The sequence below is a fragment of the Balaenoptera acutorostrata genome, chromosome 4, assembly GCF_949987535.1.
Source record: "Balaenoptera acutorostrata chromosome 4, mBalAcu1.1, whole genome shotgun sequence".
In the NCBI taxonomy this organism is placed as follows: Eukaryota; Metazoa; Chordata; class Mammalia; order Artiodactyla; family Balaenopteridae; genus Balaenoptera; species Balaenoptera acutorostrata.
The window spans coordinates 104684099-104693283 of record NC_080067.1 but is presented as its reverse complement, the minus strand read 5'-3'; positions in this window follow the sequence as shown (position 1 = coordinate 104693283).

The window sequence follows — 9185 nt, the reverse complement described above, 5'->3', positions numbered from 1 at the left end:
CCATGAATAAATCAAACAAAAGATTTATAAAACATGGAGAAAATTATTTATTAAAGGAACTAAAAGGAAACCTGAATAAATAGAAGAAAAAATTTTGTTTATGAATTGGAAGATTTAATAAAGATGTCATTTTATCCCAATAAATGTATAAATTACAGCAGTTTTCAACACAATTCCAACAATTAATGAACTAATAAAAAATTTTAAATTCCTATGAATGAAAAGTAGCAAAAGAAAAAAAGCTGGGAGAATAGCCACCAAAGTAATGACAGCGGTTGCTTCTGAGCAGATAGAAAGGGAAAGGAGCTGGCAAAGGAAACAAAGCCAATTTAAGTCTCATCAGTGGAGAGAGGAGCTTCAAGATGGCGGAAGAGTAAGACGCGGAGATCACCTTCCTCCCCACAGATACATCAGAAATACATCTACATGTGGAACAGCTCCTACAGAACACCTACTGAACGCTGGCAGAAGACCTCAGACCTCCCAAAAGGCAAGAAACTCCCCACGTACCTGGGTAGGGCAAAAGTAATAAGAAAAAACAGAGACAAAAGAAGAGGGATGGGACCTGCACCAGTGGGAGGGAGCTGTGAAGGAGGAAAGGTTTCCACGCTCTAGGAAGCCCCGTCACAGGCGGAGACTGCGGGTGGCAGAGGGGGGAAGCTTCGGAGCCACGGAGGAGAGCACAGCCACAGGGGTGCAGAGGGCAAAGCGGAGAGATTCCCGCACAGAGGATCGGTGCTGACCAGCGCTCACCAGCCCGAGAGGTTTGTCTGCTCACCCGCCGGGGCCGGGGGGGGGGGGCTGGGAGCTGAGGTGCGGGCTTCAGAGGTGGGATCGCAGGGAGAGGACTGGGGTTGGCGGCGTGAACACAGCCTGAAGGGGTTAGTGCACCACAGCTAGCCGGGAGGGAGTCCGGGAAAAAGCCTGGAGCTGCCTAAGAGGCAAGAGACTTTTTCTTCCCTCTTTGTTTCCTGGTGCGTGAGGAGAGGGGATTAAGAGCGCCGCCTAAACGAACTCCAGAGACAGGCGCGAGCCGTGGCTATCAGCGCGGACCCCAGAGATGGGCATGAGACGCTAAGGCTGCTGCAGCCACCAAGAAGCCTGTGTGCGAGCACAGGTCACTCTCCACACCTCCCCTCCTGGGAGCCTGTGCAGCCCACCATGGCCAGGGTCCCGTGATCCAGGGACAACTTCCCCGGGAGAACACACGGCGCGCCTCAGGCTGGTGCAACGTCACGCCTGCTTCTGCTACCGCAGTCTCACTCTGCATCCGTACCCGTCCCTCCCCCTGGCCAGAGTGAGCCAGAGCCCCCGAATCAGCTGCTCCTTTAACCCCATCCTATCTGAGGAAGAACAGAGGCCCTCAGGCAACTTACACGCAGAGGCTGGTCCAAATCCAAAGCTGAACCCTGGGAGCTGTGCAAACAAAGAAGAGAAAGGGAAATCTCTCCCAGCAGCCTCAGGAGCAGCGGATTAAATCTCCACAATCAACTTCATGTGCCCTGCATCTGTGGAATACCTGAATAGGCAACGAATCATCCCAACTAGAGGAGGTGGACTTTGGGAGCAACGATATATATATATTTTTTTCCCTTTTTCTCTTTTTGTGAGTGTGTATCTGTATGCTTCTGTGTGTGATTTTGTCTGTATATCTTTGCTTTTACCATTTGTCCTAGGGTTCTGTGTGTCCACTTTTTTTTTTTATTACTTAAAAAATTTTTTTCTTAATAATTATTTTTTCTTTTAATAACTTTATTTTATTTTATTTTAGCTTCCTCTTTCTTTCTTTCTTCTTTTTTCTCCCTTTTATTCTGAGCTGTGCAGACGACAGGCTCTTGGTGCTCCAGCCAGGCGTCACGGCTGTGCCACTGAGGTGGGAGAGCCAAGTTCAGGACAATGGTCCAGAAGAGACCTTCCAGCTCCATGTAATATCAAATGGCGAAAATCTCCCAGAGATCTCCATCTCAATGCCAAGACCCAGCTCCACTCAACCACCAGCAAGCTACAGTGCAGGACACCCTATGCCAAACAACTAGCAAGACAGGAAAACAACACCATCCGTTAGCACAGAGGCTGCCTAATATCAGAATAAGGCCACAGACACTACAAAACACGCCACCAGACTTAGACCTGCCCACCAGAAAGACAAGATCCAACCTCATCCAACAGAACACAGGCACCAGTCCCCTCCACCAGGAAGCCTACACAACCCACTGAACTAACCTTAGCCACTGGGGGCAGACACCAAAAATAATGGAAACTATGAACCTGCAGCCCGCGAAAAGGAGACCCCCACACAGTAAGTTAAGCAAAATGAGAAGACAGAGAAACACACAGAAGATGAAGGAGCAAGGCAAAAACCCACCAGACTTAACAAATGAAGAGGAAATAGGCAGTCTACCTAAAAAAGAATTCAGAATAATGATAGTAAAGATGATCCAAAATCTTGGAAATAGAATGGAGAAAATACAAGAAACGTTTAACAAGAGCTAGAAGAACAAAAGAGCAAACAAACAGTGATGAACAACACAATAAATGAAATGAAAAATTCTCTAGACAGGATCAATAGCAGAATAACTGAGGCAGAAGAATGGATAAGTGACCTGGAAGATAAAATAGTGGAAATAACTACTGCAGAGCAGAATAAAGAAAAAAGAATGAAAAGAATTGAGGACAGTCTCAGAGACCTCTGGGACAACATTAAACACACCAACATTGGAGTTATAGGGGTCCTAGAGGAAGAAGAGAAAAAGAAAGGGACTGAGAAAATATTTGAAGAAATTATAGTTGAAAACTTCCCTATTATGGGAAAGGAAATAGTTAATCAAGTCCAGGAAGCACAGCGAGTCCCATACAGGATAAATCCAAGAAGAAACACGCCAAGACACATATTAATCAAACTATCAAAAATTAAATACAAAGAACAAATATTAAAAGCAGCAAGGGAAAAACAACAAATAACACATAAGGGAATCCCCATAAGGTTAACAGCTGCTCTTTCAGCAGAAACACTGCAAGCAGGAAGGGAGTGGCAGGACATATTTAAAGTGATGAAGGAGAAAAACCTACAACCAAGATTACTCTATCCAGCAAGGATCTCATTCAGATTTGATGAAGAAATTAAAAGCTTTACAGACAAGCAAAAGCTAAGAGAATTCAGCACCACCAAACCAGCTTTACAACAAATGCTAAAGGAACTTCTCTAGGCAGGAAATACAAGAGAAGGAAAAGACCTACAAAAAAACCCCAAAATCAATTAAGAAAATGGTAAAAGGAACATACATATCGATAAATACCTTAAATGTAAATGGATTAAATGCTCCAACCAAAAGACATAGACTGGCTGAATGGGTACAAAAACAGGACCCATATATATACTGTCTACAAGAGATCCACTTCAGACCTAGGGACACATAGAGACTGAGAGTGAGGGGATGGAAAAAGATATTCCATGCAAATGGAAATCAAAAGAAAGCTGGAGTAGCAATTCTCATATCAGACAAAATGGACTTTAAAACAAAGACTATTACAAGAGACAAAGAAGGACACTACATAATGATCAAAGGATCAGACCACAAAGAAGATACAACAATTGTAAATATTTATGCACCCAACATAGGAGCACCTCAATACATAAGGCAAATGCTAACAGCCATAAAAGGGATTGAAATCGACAGTAACACAATCACAGTAGGGGACTTTAACACCCCACTTTCACCAATGGACAGATCATCCAAAATTAAAATAAATAAGGAAAAACAAGCTTTAAATGATACATTAAACAATAGGAACTTAATTGATATTTATAGGACATTCCATCCAAAAATGACAGAATACACATTCTTCTCAAGTGCTCATGGAACATTCTCTAGGATAGATCATATCTTGGGTCGCAAATCAAGCTTTGGTAAATTTAAGAAAGTTGAAATCATATCAAGTATCTTTTCCAAACACAATGCTATGAGACTAGATATCAATTACAGGAAAACGTCTGTAAAAAATACACATGGAGGCTAAACAGCACACTACTTAATAACCAAGAGATCACTGAAGAAATCAAAGAGGAAATCAAAAAATGCCTAGAAACAAATGACCATGAAAACACAACGACCCAAAACCTATGGGATGCAGCAAAAGCAGTTCTAAGAAGGAAGTTTATAGCAATACAATCCTACCTCAAGAAACAAGAAAGATGTCAAATAAACAACCAAACCTTACACCTAAAGCAATTAGAGAAAGAAGAATAAAAAACCCCCAAAGTTAGCAGAAGGAAAGAAATCATAAAGATCAGATCAGACATAAATGAGAAAGAAATGAAGGAAACGATAGCAAAGATCAATTAAACTAAGAACTGGTTCTTTGAAAAGATAAACAAAATTGATAAACCATTAGCCAGACGTAACAAGAAAAAAAATGAGAAGACTCAAATCAATAGAATTAGAAATGAAAAAAGAGAAGTAACAACTGACACTGAAGAAATACAAAGGATCATGAGAGATTACTATAAGCAACTGTATGCCAATAAAATGGACAACCTGGAAGAAATGGACAAATTCTTAGAAATGCACAACCTTCTGAGACTGAACCAGGAAGAAATAGAAAATATGAACACACCAATCACAAGCACTGAAATTGAAACTGTGATTAAAAATCTTCCAACAAACAAAAGCCCAGGACCAGATAGCTTCACAGGAGAATTCTATCAAACATTTAGAGAAGAGCTAACACCTATCCTTCTCAAACTCTTCCAAAATATAGCAGAAGGAGGAACACTCCCACACTCATTCTACGAGGCCACCATCACTCTGATATCAAAAGGAAACAAAGATGTCACAAAGAAAGAAAACTACAGGCCAATATCATGGATGAACATAGATGCAAAAATCCTTAACAAAATACTAGCAAACAGAATCCAACAGCACATTAAAAGGATCATACACTATGATCAACTGGGTTTTATCCCAGGAATGCAAGGGTTTTTCAATATACGCAAATCAATTAACGTGATACACCATATTAACAAATTGAAGGAGAAAAACCATATGATCATCTGAATAGATGCAGAGAAAGCTTTTGACAAAATTCAACACCAATTTATGATAAAAACCTCCAGAAAGTAGGCATAGAGGGAACTTTCCACAACATAATAAAGGACATATATGACAAACCCACAGCCAACATCATCCTCAATGGTGAAAAACTGAAAGCATTTCCACTAAGATCAGGAACAAGACAAGGTTGCCCACTCTCACCACTATTATTGAACATAGTTTTGGAAGTTTTAGCCACAGCAATCAGAGAAGAAAAAGAAATAAAAGGAATTCAAATTGGAAAAGAAGAAGTAAAGCTGTCACTGTTTGCAGATGACATGATACTATACATAGAGAATCCTGAAGATGCTACCAGAAAACTACTAGAGCTAATCAATGAATTTGGTAAAGTAGCAGGATACAAAATTAATGCACAGAAATCTCTTGCATTCCTATACACTAATGATTAAGAATCTGAAAGTGAAATTAAGAAAACACTCCCATTTACCATTGCAACAAAAAGAATAAAATATCTAGGAATAAACCTACCTAAGGAGACAAAAGACCTGTATGCAGAAAAGTATAAGACACTGATGAAAGAAATTAAAGATGTGCAAATAGATGGAGAGATATACCATGTTCTTGGATTGGAAGAATCAACATTGTGAAAATGACTCTACTACCCAAAGCAATCTACAGATTCAATGCAATCCGTATCAAACTACCACTGGCATTTTTCACAGAACTAGAACAAAAAATATCACAATTTGTAGGGAAACACAAAAGACCCCGAATAGCCAAAGCAATCTTGAGAAAGAAAAACAGAGCTGGAGGAATCAGGCTCCCTGACTTCAGACTATACTACAAAGCTACAGTAATCAAGACAGTATGTTACTGGCACAAAAACAGAAATATAGATCAATGGAACAGGATAGAAAGCCCAGAGATAAACCCACGCACATATGGTCACCTTATCTTTGATAAAGGAGGCAAGAATATACAGTGGAGAAAAGACAGCCTCTTCAATAAGTGGTGCTGGGAAAACTGGACAGCTACCTGTAAAAGAATGAAATTAGAACACTCCCTAACACTGTACACAAAAATAAACTCAGAATGGATTAAACACCTAAATGTAAGGCCCGACACCTTCAAACTCTTAGAGGAAAACATAGGCAGAACACTATGACATAAATCACAGCAAGATCCTTTTTGACCCACGTCCTAGAGAAATGGAAATAAAAAACAAAAATAAACAAATGGGACCTATTGAAACTTAAAAGCTTTTGCACAGGACAGGAAACCATAAACAAGTTGAAAAGACAGCCCTCAGAATGGGAGAAAATATTTGCAAATGAAGCAACTGACAAAGGATTAATTTCCAAAACATACAAGCAACTCATGCAGCTCAATATCAAAAAAACAAAGAACCCAATCCAAACATGGGCAGAAGACCTCAATAGGCATTTCTCCAAAGAACATATAAAGATTGCCAACAAACACATGAAAGAATGTCAACATTATTAATCATTAGAGAAGTGCAAATCAAAACTACAATGTGATATCATCTCACGCTGGTCAGAATGGCCATCATCAAAAAATCTACAAACAATAAATGCTGGAGAGGGTGTGGAGAAAAGGGAACCCTCTTTCCCTGTTGGTGGGAATGTAAATTGATACAGCCACTATGGAGAACAGTATGGAGGTTCCTTAAAAAACTAAAAATAGAACTACCATATGACCCTGCAATCCCAATACTGGGCATGTACCCTGAGCAAACCATAATTCAAAAAGAGTCATGTACCACAATGTTCATTACAGCTCTATTTACAATAGCCAGGACATGGAAGCAACCTAAGTGTCCATCAACAGATGAATGGATAAAGAAGATGTGGCACATATATACAATGGAATATTACTCAGTCATAAAAAGGAACGAAACTGAGTTATTTGTAGTGAGGTGGATGGACCTAGAGACTGTCATACAGAGTGAAGTAAGTCAGGAAGAGGAAAACAAATACCGTATGCTAACACATATATATGGACTCTCAAAAGAAAAAAGAAAAAAAATGGTCAGAAGAAGCTAAGGGCAAGATGGGAATAAATATGCAGACCTAATAGAGAATGGACTTGAGGATTCGGAGAGGGCGAAGGGTAAGCTGTGACGAAGTGAGAGAGTGGCATGGACATATATACACTACCAAAGGTACAATAGATAGCTAGTGGGAAGCAGCCGCATAGCAGCGGGAGATCAGCTCGGGCTTTGTGACTACCTAGAGGGGTGGGATAGGGAGGGTGGGCGGGAGGGAGATTCAAGAGGGAAGAGATATGGGGACATATGTGTATGTATAACTGATTCACTTTGTTATAAAGCAGAAACTAACACACCATTGTAAAACAATTATACTCTAATAAAGATGTTAAAAAAATGTCATCAGTGAAGTTTTATTTTTCATTATAACAATATCTGAAGGTCAAAATGTGAACATTGTGACAATTCTGGCTTCAGATTTCATGAGTACTTGTTTTAGTGATATCTTGACTTTTCTCCATTGTTTAAACTTTTCAAATAAAAAAGAAATAATATTGGCTTTTTTTTTTTTGACAGGGTCTCCTCTGAAGGTAGGTAGACAATAATAAAAAGAAGATTTTTCATTTTAATTCATTTCATCTAAAATACTTAAGGTTTCCACATAGCTGAGTTATAAACAGTTGAAATTCAATTCTGTTACCAAAAATAAGAGTAAACTATTTTCCTCTGAAAAAGCAAGCTTATGGTAGTTGATTATTAACACTAACTTTTACTATAAAGACTGGAACTACTGAAAAACAGGAAAAGGGCACCATTTACTCAGTTATATAATTTGCCTCCACAATGCCAATGATGTCTAAAATCCTAGAATTATATTAGTTGTTTAGAGATTGATTTAAATTATTAGAAGCTACAGGTACAGGTAATGAAAGTACTGCTTTTGGTCTAAAGTAATTATTAAAAAATGTTCAAGCCTGTACCAGTTATAAAGCATTCTCTTATATCTTGGCCTCATCACTGGATTAGTATCCTAAGCAATCATTTCAGCTGAAATTTTTTTGAACATTGTTTTCTAGATGTACAGCTATTTTCAATTTCTACTTGTTTGTGCTTTTTGAACATCACATTGTTTAGACTGACTTGTACTGTTACTAACTCTAATTACATTCCAAAACTTTACTATTACTATTATATTTCTATTACTAAGAATCATTTTGTTCCAACAGAGAGGGGAAGATTTCGGAAGAATCCGATATCCAACCTTGGGATAGAGTTTATCTGGGCTTGAGAGAGCCAGCCTTGTTCTCAAGCTCTTCATTTTCTGCTCAGTATGATCACTATTTGATTCAAGAGAACCTGGAGAATTTTCTTATAGAAGAGCACAGATTACATAGAACATGTAAGTTGTAAATTAATATTTACCCTTTCATTTTAGTAGCACAATGATTTATTTTAGGTAAAGAGTTAATAATACTGATTTGATCTTGTGTATCTTGAAAGATGCTCGTCTCTGTTAAGGACATGAATGAATTTCATCAGGAAGAAAATTATATTCCTCAAGTAAAATTATATTCCTTAACATATTTCAAAGATTATTCCTCCACCTGGTTATTTTACTATAAGGAATGCTATCCAGGGCAAAGCTTGAATTGGAGTTGGTTAATCCATCCTCAAGAATGTTCCCATAGACAACACATAATAGGCAGTGTCCGTTTGATTCATCAGTTGGCGAGACTCTAAGTAATAAAAGAAGGAACAGCTGGATGCGTGACAGAGCATTGCTCTGTACTCTTCAGAAGAATTTATCTTATGCCATGAGGCATGGGAAGTATATTCGTATGCTCCAGAGAAACTGGTTCTAATCAAAGTTAACGGGGAATTGCAATCTCTGTTCTAAACACATGGTTGGAACTATCTCATATCTAGTACTGGGGATTAAGAAAAGGCCTAGGCAATTGGATGCATGATTAAAGATTAAAGGAATTAGGATTATTAAGTTTGGAAAAAGCATGATAGAAAAGTGCCTGACCATGAGTCTTTAAATATGACATTATTATTTAAAGGACATTGACCAGCTGTTTTCCAGCCCCAGTATGTCCTGCATGTAAGAAAATATTTAAAATAGC